This window comes from Oncorhynchus keta, chromosome 27 (assembly GCF_023373465.1).
Source record: "Oncorhynchus keta strain PuntledgeMale-10-30-2019 chromosome 27, Oket_V2, whole genome shotgun sequence".
NCBI classification, from domain to species: domain Eukaryota; kingdom Metazoa; phylum Chordata; class Actinopteri; order Salmoniformes; family Salmonidae; genus Oncorhynchus; species Oncorhynchus keta.
The window spans coordinates 47,254,116-47,265,610 of record NC_068447.1 but is presented as its reverse complement, the minus strand read 5'-3'; positions in this window follow the sequence as shown (position 1 = coordinate 47,265,610).

The window sequence follows — 11,495 nt, the reverse complement described above, 5'->3', positions numbered from 1 at the left end:
TCAAATTAGATTCCAAACATAAGAATGTGAAATTACAAGTACGTACTAAGTTCACCGTAAATTCTATGAGCGTATTTGCGAGGTCTGGAAAACAAAGCATGCATGGGAGCATACTTTTCCTTTCTGTTTGCCGGGGAGGCCATCCTATAAGACCTTGCTACACAGCAAAATTCCATAAACGTCTGAAGTACCTGATGGGAGTAAATGTTCCAGAGGAATAAGGAATAACTTTGTAAAATGTAAGTATTATGTTTATTTATTCACCAAATTATGTTAAAATATTCAACTAATTACTTTCATGTTCAACAAATTACTTTTAGCCAAGCTAAATTAGCTTGTCGGATGTAATGGCTAGCTAGCAGGCGATCTCGTCCTGCCGATCAGCTGTTTAGGGTTGAACAACTAAACAAACTAATCTTAAAATCAGCAGTGTCAATTGTGAAGAGCTGGACAGTTTTTTTCATCCTGAATTGGTGAACTTGCTAGCCAGCTAATGACACATAGGTGATTTTCATTTTTTCCCCCGAGATGGATGGCAACTGATGTGTTCATTTCACTCCATGGCATTGGCTTGGCAGTACAAAACAGTCATGGCCGACTGGTTTGGAGGTAAGACATTTGAACAACATCTGATTAAAAACATGGCTTGCTAGCCAGCCAAGTTATTTGTGTATTCATACATGATCAGTCAATACATGTATGTAGTGAATGTTTACCTAACGTCAGCTAACCTTCGTTTTGTCACTTTCCACTCTCTTTTTGTGTCGCACCATTGCATATGAAGAACATGTTTTGAATAATGAAATAACCAATTCAAAGTGAATCAGTGGCAACTTGATTAAGCTTATGAATATGCAAAACCATTGACAGTTTTGGGGAGAAATGTTTCTGCTCTGTTCTCTGTGGCTTGAAGCACATCCCACCCCATCACCCAGACAGATGTAAAGAAGTTGGAACCTCCCCTCCACTGAGAATATCACCCTATCCCAGGAGTTTAGTCAGGAGTTTATTCAGCAGCGTGCAACAATACTATGTTAGAGAATGACATGTGTGGATTTACTTCTATCATGCAGAATTGTCGGTTCATTGTAACGTATGTGTTACGACTTCTACAAATGGTGCGGTGGAGGAGTCAAACGCAGAGAGCAGGTAATATCGTACGTGAATCTATTTATTCCAACGACAGCGGAGACGTGGATATGCCAACACTAGGGCGTAAGAAACCACCCGTCCAAAATACACAGGACTAAAACTGTCCGGAAAATAATGAGATAACACTAATACACCAACACCAAAATAACAGAGAACAAGCCCGCACAAATACCCAGCGGGCCTAAAATAGCCTACAAACAAACACTAACTCAAAACAGGTGTACCCAATTAAACCCAATAAACAGAAACAAACGGAAAGGGAATCGATGGCAGCTAATAGGCCGGCGACGACGACCGCCAAGCGCCGCACGAACGGGAAGAGGCACCATCTTGGGCGAGATTCGTGACAGTATGAAGCTCATTCTAAAATACAGACGTGGGTGATTTCTGTCTCGGGGTACTGCACTGTGTGCAAGTTTATATTCCTTGCCCAGCACAGACACCATGTTCAACTCTTCATGGTCTACAATTTAGACCACAATTAGTTGAATGGGGTGTTAGTGAAGGGCTGGAACAAAAACCCGTAAACTCCTGTCTTGTGTATAAAAAAAACTGTCATGACAAAAGGTTTTGAATGTTAGAGGTTCATCTCCTTGACGTACCTCACTTGGGGATGCTAAAATGTTTATTACACTGTACTGAAAGGCATTATTAATATCACAATGATGTAGTCATTTAATGTAATATATATTCCTGTTTGATATGCATGAATATCATTCAATTAGACATGTTCTCCTTTATTATATGCCAATGTTTGTTATGCATCCAATACATTAGGATGAAGTAGCCTTGGCCTTCTAATGTAGTTAGATTACATCATATCACCTATCAATATTAGTTATCCATGCATATGAGGTGAATGTAAAACCAGGCTATCTTGAACATCAGTGTAATTTAATCGTATGCATGGTTATTATAGTTGTATAAATGTATCACAATGCAAGCCTGCTCATTGGAAATAAAACACCAGCGGTCCTAATGCAGTATAATTATTAGCTTCACAGTGAAACCCGGCAAAATCATTCGTAAACAGTTAAGCCAAATCATATTTCAGAACAATTGAAGCTTGTAACCATGCCTGCATGCAAGCTTACCTGTCATATGTCCAAAACAATGTAGCAGCAGACCAAGCAATTTTCAGGAGGACCCCACATAAAATGATTCTGGTCAGTGTCGGCTTAATTCACTAACAGATACTGGGAAAATCGGTTCTGTTATTTGTTGACTTATTATTAGTGTTAAGTATTTCCGTTCTGGAAAAGTTTCATTGAATTGCTAGCACTAGTTTCTCACACCGCTACAATGTGAACAGCATAAAATCTAGCTATGATGATTCAGTTTCCTGTTTCAAAATCAAATTTGATTTGTCACATATTGTGCAAATGTTTAGCAGATGTTATTGTGAGTGTAGCGAAATGCTTGTGTTTCTAGCTCCAACAGTGCAATAATATCTAACAATTCACACCAATACAAACAACTAAGGATGCACAATATATCGGTGAACATATCAGAATCAGCCGATGTAAAAATGCCAACATCGGTATCGGCCCGATGTCTAGTTTAATGCTAATGTTAAAAAACGATGTCAAAGCTACCGTGTATACCTATATAATGAAGGTACATGACGTAATAACGCCACATAACATTTTGCGCTACATGGGCAACACAACCAAGCCCACACAATGTCTGCATCTGTGGATCGAGCAGTCAAGTGGAGCAGTCATTTGAAAGAGTAAGAACATTTCAGCGAGACAACTCAAAGGCGAAAACAGTTAAAGCCAAGATAATTGAATTCATTGCACTTGACAATCAACCGTTCTCTGTTGTGGGTGATGTTGGCTTTCGGCGACTGGTCGAGCACCATTACAACCTAACAAGTGCGTTTTTTTTCCAGATGTTGCCCTACCGGAGTTACACAATAATAGCACTGACGCTATTAGCTTTACGACATACATACTATGGAACACTGTTTGGTCTTGGCGTGTCTAAAAAGACACAGCAGCACTGTCATAGCTGTACAAAAGTCTGCAAACAAGCAAACACCCGCCACGAACAATGTGTTTACAATACCGCGTTGGTAATAAAGCATCATTTGTTTGAGCGCATTTTCATTATTCTTAGCAATGATTTAGAAATCCTTGTGAGTAAGTATTAGCTAGGTTGCCACTTGTTGTTCACCTATTGAAATTGAACTTCAGTTCATGAAAATAAATAGCTAGTCAGCTACTTAACCCTGTTGCCCAAAGCTAATGTTTTTAGCAGCCATTTAGCTTCATCTGGCTAGCGAGGCCTGACCGAACCGGGTTATGTGTTGTGAAACTAGGCACAATAGTGGAATTTGTGGTTTGCCTTCAAAATAAAAGTATGTCATTGACAGTGATGCAAATTAATATAAAATAGAATTATGCCATATTTACATTTTGAAGGCTAACCGCAAAGTTCACTATTGCAAACCCTTATTGTGGCTAGCTTCAGGTAGATGGGTCCGACCACCATTAATCAAATAAGAACGGTCTTATAAATAAGGGTTATTTTAGATGATACCTAGCTATATATTTAGCTAGCTAACTAAAGCTACTGAAACAGATTATATTGTGTTATTTGACACGTCAAATGGTGTTATTTGACGTGTATATTTTTTGACACGCAAAGACCCAAACGCTATTCCATAGAAATCCTGGTTGAGAATGAAACGATAGAAACAAATGAACAACGAAACAGCACAGCAAGTAAGTGAAATAAATAGGTTTTGATTATGTTTTGCTGGTAATGGGGACATACGTTAATGCCAACAAAATAATTTTTTGGTCAGTGTGGTGTGTGTGTAACCTTTATTTAACTTGGCAAGTCCGTTAAGAACACATTTTTATTTACAATGAAGGCCCGGATTACGCTGGGCCAATTGTGCACCACCCTATGGGACTCCCAATCACGGCCGGATGTGATACAGCCTGGATTCAAACCAGGGACTGTAGTGACACCTCTTGCACTGAGATTAAGTGCCGTAGACCGCTGCGTCCATGTGTGTGTGTTAACTATTTAACTGTACGAGAATGGTTAAAAGGCCGCAAAAATTTTAAATATCGGTTATCAGTATCGTTTTTTGGCAAGAATAATATTAGATATAAGTATTAGCCAAAAATGTCACATGGTGCATCCCTACACACAACCTAAAAGTAAAAGAGCAATGTCGGAGTGTCATAGACTAAAATAAAGTAGAATGGAATACAGTATATACATATGACATGAGTAAAGGAAAAATACGTAAACATATTTAAAGTGACTAGTGTTCCATTATTAAAGTGGCCAGTGATTTAAATTTTATGTATATGGGGCAGCAGCCTCTAAGTTGCAAGGTTGCATAACCGGGTGGAAGCCACCTAGTGATGGTTATTTCACAGTCTGCTTGCCTTGAGATAGCTGTTTTTCAGCCTCTCGGTCCCAGCTTTGATGCACCTGTACTGACATCGCCTTCTGGATGATAGCAGTGTGAACAGGCAGTGACTGGGGTGGATGTTTTGATGATGATGATGATGATGATGATCTTTTTGGCCTTCCTGTGACATCGGGTGCTGTAAGTGTCCCGGAGGGCAGGTAGTTTGCCCCCGATGATGCGTTGGGCAGACCGCACCACCCTCTGGAGAGCCCTGCGGTTGCGGGCAGTGTAGTTACCATACCAGGCGGTGATACAGCCTGACAGGATGCTCTCAATTGCGCATCTGTAAAAGTTTGTGAGGGTTTTAGGTGCCAAGCCAAATTTCTTTTGCCTCCTGAGGTTGAAGAGGCACTATTGCACCTTCTTCACCACACTGTCTTTGTGAGTGGACCATTTCAGATCGTCAGTGATGTTTATGCCGAGGAACTTGATGCTTTCCACCTGCTCCACTGCGATCTCATCGATGTGGATAGAGGTCCATGTTGAATTACATTTGAGTACCATAATTGTCTTCTATATTCTTATTCATTTACACAAATATTGACCACGATGATTGCTATTTTCCCCTTCACTATAATGGGGGATCCTGTTTTCTGCAAACAATGTCTGCAAGACTCCGGTCGGGCTTGAAATTTGTGGCTTCAATGAGAGAGGGCAGTCATTCTCCCCTGGTGCACCTATGTTCCCAGTACAGATTTGTATAGTGAGCATGACTCCATCCATGAATTGGTTGGTCCACCATCAGACTAGATGACCACGACTTCTGGAGGGGTTAATATAATTTGTTCACTTGTCTTCCCATCATTCACTTCAACAGCTCTGATAAAAGGTGATTCATCCTCCTTCATCAGTGGTTATACGAAGGACCCACAAGCCCATGTAATATGACCACAGTATAGAAAGACCAGCCCCTGTTTTGTCTTGCCATGAAAATGAGAGTATTTGACGGTATTTGACCTAATAAAAGGGAACTTTTTTTTAGCAATACAAATCGTCAAATTGAACAAGATTTACAATGTTAGTTAATGCTTGGAGTCATTTTTTTAATTGCACCATTATTTTTATAGAGAGCTTTCCCATTGTCCTTGTGTCTATTTAATACATTCTCCTTCTCCTCGTGAAAAATAATCTGTCGTCATAGGGGTTGCGGAGAGGAGCGGTACGGAGACCCTGCAGCCTCTCGGGTGACTGGAGTTACAGATGTATGACTGATGGAATGTCTCATGAAGGACAGGGCCCGGAGTTAGAGTCGAGTAGGATCCCGGCGGCCAAGCCAGTGGAACACATTGTTATGGCAACAGCAGTTTGGGTGTGTTTAGACTAGACCGGGCTGTGCAGTGAGGTAATGCTGGTGATGTAAAGTAGGGCAGGGCCGGCCCTAGCCTGTTGGGGGCCCTAAGCAAGAATTGGTTCGGGGACCCCACCACCTTGTGGGCAAAACATTTGTGACCCTCCTCTTCATGGCGGAGAGACATTTACAGTTTAAAGTACATTTCCTGCAATTCAACAAATTTTACAATGGGGCGTAGAAAAAAATGTAGAGGTTTTACGGCAAGTTTTTGGCAGTTCTACACATTTTGCAATGAGGCAATTTTGCCATGGGTTGGATATACATTTTTGCAGATTTGAAGCTAATTTCCTGCAATTCTACACATTTTACTATGCTTTATGCCATGTTAATTATAACTAAGTGAGAGTTACTATTCAAAATATGAAGGTCAGGGTCTCTGGGCACGTACCCTGCACGCCCGTCTGTTATTCGACCATGATTACTACAAGATACCTAGCTAGACTAACTTACCAATCTAAATATTGTTAGTTGACATGGTTAATTGAGTGACTGAGATAACAAAATAAAAACTGCTGATGCACAACCACATTTCAGACTTGCACCCTGTGTATTCGAACTTGCAACAGTAAATTGAAACCCCGAATTAGTTCCTATTTTTTTTAAACTCCACTTAATAACCATTTATAAATGTACTTACAGATGCTTATAATATCGTACCCTTTGTGTCATCATGCAACTTTATTTTAAATGGTTGCACAATGGTTATTTTCTCACTTTTGGGTGTAATACATTGTTGCTCTGTCCCAGGAACAGAAATGTTCCATGATGTGTCTTGCCCCACGTTTTAAATCCTAATGATCAATTGGTACACTTATTTATTCCAGGAATTAAGGCCTCATCTCAAGATCTCAAGCCATATTGCTGCTGTGGTTAGCTGTTTTCTGAGCAATTCCACAGACTTTGTGAGATCTCCCGATCTGTGAAATGCGCTTGAAATAAAGATGATCTGAAACATGTCCTGCATTCTGTGTTGACACTGATGTGATGTGTGACACTGATGTGACAGTGCATTGCGAAGAATCAGGATGTGGGTGGCTAGGAGCACAGTTTTGAGAGCACTTCTTTGGAAGAAGTGAGCAAAGACCAGACAAAAGAGATTGTGCAGAACATACGTTCACAAGATAAAATGTTGACAGTGGAGAGAGGGTAAGTTCTATGCAATTTGTTTCACTTTTGGGTACAGAAGTTCTGCTGGAGGATTTAGCACACTGCTCAACTAGCTATGTACTAGCGAGCTAGCTAGCTAGCTAAGGTATACAAAACATTTTTTTAAACCTTTATTTAACTAGGCAAGTCAGTTAAGAAGAGATTCTTATTTTCAATGACGGCCTAGGAACAGTGGGTTAACTGCCTGTTCAGGGGCAGAACGACAGATTTGTACCTTGTCAGCTTTGGGATTTGAACTTGCAACCTTCCGGTTACTAGTCCAATGCTCTAACCACTAGGCTACCCTGCCGCCCCTAGTATCTCTGTCCTAAAGCTGCCTAGCTAGGATATGTTAGTTATGGCTACTCACTGTTGTTTAAAACATGCAATTTCAATGGCTTCCACAGGGTGTCAGCAGGGTATGTTCAAAGTTTCAGACTTATAACTTCAAAAACGAATAAGAAATAAGTGTTTTTCTATGTGGACACAGACCTCAAAATCCATGTCATCGCGCGTAATGACAAAGTGGCACACCTGCTAAAATCGGTTTCCTATTGAACATACTTCTTTCCGACATAAATATTATAGTTTGATTACATTTTAGGGTGCCTGAGGAGTAAATAGAAATGTATTTTGACTTGTTGAAACAAAGTTTAGGGGTAGATTTTCGGATTCCTTTCTTTGCAAGTTGAACAAGTGGATTACTCAAATCGATGGCGCCCAACTAAACTGACTTTTTGGGACATAAAAAAATCCATTTATCTAACAAAACGACACTACATGTTATAGCTGGGACCCTTTGGATGACAAATCAGAGGAAGGATTACTTACCCTATCCTAGGTATTCCCCACCTCTTCAAGGAATACCTAGGATAGGGTAAGTAATCCTTCTCACCCCCCCCCCCCTAAAAATATTTAGATGCACTATTGTAAAGTGGTTGTTCCACTGGATGTCATAAGGTGTATGCACCAATTTGTAAGTCGCTCTGGATAAGAGCGTCTGCTAAATGACTTAAATGTAAATGTAAATGTTATATGTGAATGTATGAAACCTGTGCCTGTGGAAAAGTATTTTGATGTGGGGCATGTTTTCACGGTAATAGCTACTGTAAATCGGACGGTGCAGTTAGATTAACAAGAATTGAAGCTTTCAGCCAATATGAGACACTTCTATGTATCTAAATGTTTAAAATCCACAATTTGTATGATTATTTATTTGAATTGCAAGCTCTCCAGATTCACCGGAAGTTGTCCCGCTAGCGGGACACCGATCCTTAGGTGTATTTTCAGCAGTCATAAATGCTGGCAAATCATTTATAAATGTTCAGAGTTCTGTCACGTTAAAATAAGGTATACTTTAAGCAGTTATACATGTTTGTAAATTGTTTATAGACGATTTGGGAGTTTCAGAGCTTAGATATATATATATAGGCAGTAGTTGGGGTACTCATTCAGAGGTATTCAGACCCCTTGACTTTTTCCACATTTTGTTACTTTACAGCCTTATTCTAAAACATTTTTTAAAAATCCCATCATCAATCTACACACAATAACCCATAATGATAAAGCAAAAACTGGTTTTTAGAATTGTTTGCAAATGTATATAAAAATGTAATCTGAAATAGGACATTTACAAAAGTATTCAGATATTTAATTCACTTAGCTAGTTACAGTATGTCAAGTTGCCTAACTAGCGAACATCATGTTAGCAGCTCACTTGAGTTAGCCTTCACACAAAGTTTATGTAGCAAGCTAGCTTGCTAATAATACATTGATAATTTTCAAAATATATTTACTTACTTGAATAGGTTCTCCCACTGCCTCCATTTTCTGGGTTCTTAGAGACACTAAATAATGGGCAATCTTCCCAAAGTTTCCGGTGGTAGGAAAATGCAGCCAGGCATGTAGACATGCAGCCAGCCATGTAGACACTTCCAACAGACCGACTTCGGGTCTTCCAACATGGCGCATGGTGCGGTTGCTAAGGGATTTGTGACGCAACTGCAAGCCCTTTATAGTAAACCGCTTTTGTTACTTGTGGGGACAGGCCTGCATAAGGGGCCAGGGCAGCTGGGGACGAAAGGCTGAGGCTGTGGTGGGATTTCGCTAATGTGCACCAGGCAGGCAGGAAACAGGAGAAAGGCATATCAACCTAGAAATGGTTTCCCTAAATCACACGGGCAAGGCCGCCGAGTGATAAACTTGAGGTCAACGCTAATGCCCATCCCCCCTTTCTCCCAAACAAGGCCAATATACAACCAGTCAAGTTTACGCATCTACACTGAAAGGTAGCTACATGTCTTTCCTTAGTTACATAACAGTTGTTGTGTTGACAGGCAGACCAATTATTTTCAATAATTGGTCTTTTGACCAATCAGATCAGATCTGATGTGATTGGTCAAAAGACCAATTAGTTGAAAATAAGATCAGAATTGGGCAGCCTGTGGGAATGCAGAGATGCTCCTAACTCGCATCTCCCTGTAAGGCATCCCTCCTTTCTAATTTAGTGTCTCCCCAAAACCAGACGGCAGAAAAATTACTGTGATGCCTTTTTCAAAAATAGAAAGATGTTTTGTAACCAGAATCACAAACATAGCACTACTACTTATGTTGTTTTCGGGTGCTTTTTTAACCGTGGAGAACTTTGTCCAATCAACTTGCCAGAGAGGTTTCCATTTGCATGTCTAGAAAAAACACAGCACTTTGCTCTGGGTGTGCCCTCTCTATTTTCTCCACTTGGAGACACGGCTGTAACGGCTTGTTTAAGGATAATAACAAGGGAAGACTTTGAGAAGCCCTACACCGCAAACGCCAGCCTTGAGGCGAACGCCGCAACCACAGTGCAGTGCATAGGGGGAAGAGGAGAGGAACATAGAGGTGAGGAAAGGCAGACTGGGGTACTTATTATGGGCTTATTATCCTGCTGACTCGAGTGCATCTGCCCTCCTCTCACCTGCTCAGGGGGATGTGGATGAGCATGTGTGTGTGTCGACTCGCCTACTGCAAGAGTAACAGAGTGTGTGTGTGTGCGCGTGTGTGTGTGTGCGCGTGCGCGTGCGCGTGTGCGTGTGTGTGTGTGTGTGTGTGTGTGTGTGTGTGTGTGTGTATGTGCGTTTTAATGGAATGTGGGGCTGGAAGCCAGAGCATACAGCAGGCAGACCCAACAAAGACAAGGGGGAGAAAGCAGGAAGGTAATTAAATTAGGGGTGGCACACCAGGAACCCAGAGCTTAAACGAGGCTCCAGGGATTGCGGGAGATCTGAGGCATTCAGTGTTTCCCTTATCTGAGAAACATAGGGGAAGACGGCTACGCAGGGGCTCTGTGGCATACAGTAAATGTGCAACAATTGAAAAGAAAATCATCATAATTACTTTGGGATTCATAGGCGCAGTCCAACTGCTTTACAATCAGTGTGTGCTGCTTGCACTTCGGCACACAATTGCTGGGTTGACAAGCATAAGGTAATGTTCATTTGTTGGTTTGTTGACCACCAGTGATATGGAGCGACTAAACCAAGGTAATTCTGGTCAGGAGACTCGCAGAGGTGAACATTTTTCTGAACACATTTTTCCATTTCAACTAATCAACTGATCATCAAACCTTTTAATAGCTACAGTGCATTTGGAAAGTGTTCCGACCACTTTACTTTTTCCAAATTTTGTTATGTTACAGCCTTATTCTAAAATGGATTAAACATTTTTATTTTTATTTTTACAAATGTATTAAAAATAAAGACAGAAATACCTTTTTTACATAAGTATTCAGACCCTCTGCTATGAGACTTGAAATTGAGCTGAGGTGTATCCTGTTTCCATTGATCATCCTTGAGATGTTTCTACAACTTGATGATAGTCCACCTGTGTTAAATTCAATTTGATTGGACATGATTTGGAAAAGAACCCGATGGTCACTCTGTCAGAGCTCCAGAGTTCCTCTGTGGAGATGGAAGAACTTTCCAGAAGCACAAACATCTCTGCAGCACTCCACCAATCAGGCCTTTATGGTAGAGTGGCCAGACGGAAGCCACTCCTCAGTAAAAGGCACATGACACCCCACTTGGAGTTTACCAAAAGGCACTTAAAAGACACCTCAAACCATAAGAAACTAGATTCTCTGGTGTGATGAAACCAAGATTGAACTCTTTAGCCTGAATGCCAAGCGTAACGCATGGAGGAAACCTTGCACCATCCCTACGCTGAAGCATGGTGGTGGCAGAATCATGCTCTGGGGATGTTTTTCAGTGGCAGGGACTGGGAGACTCGACAGGATCGAGGGAAAGATGAACGGAGCAAAGTGATGAAAACCTTCTCCAGAGCGCTCAGTACCTCAGACTGGGACAAAAGGGTTTACCCTTAGCACTTAGACAACCCAATGCAGGAGTGGCTTTGGGACAAGTCTATAAATGTCTT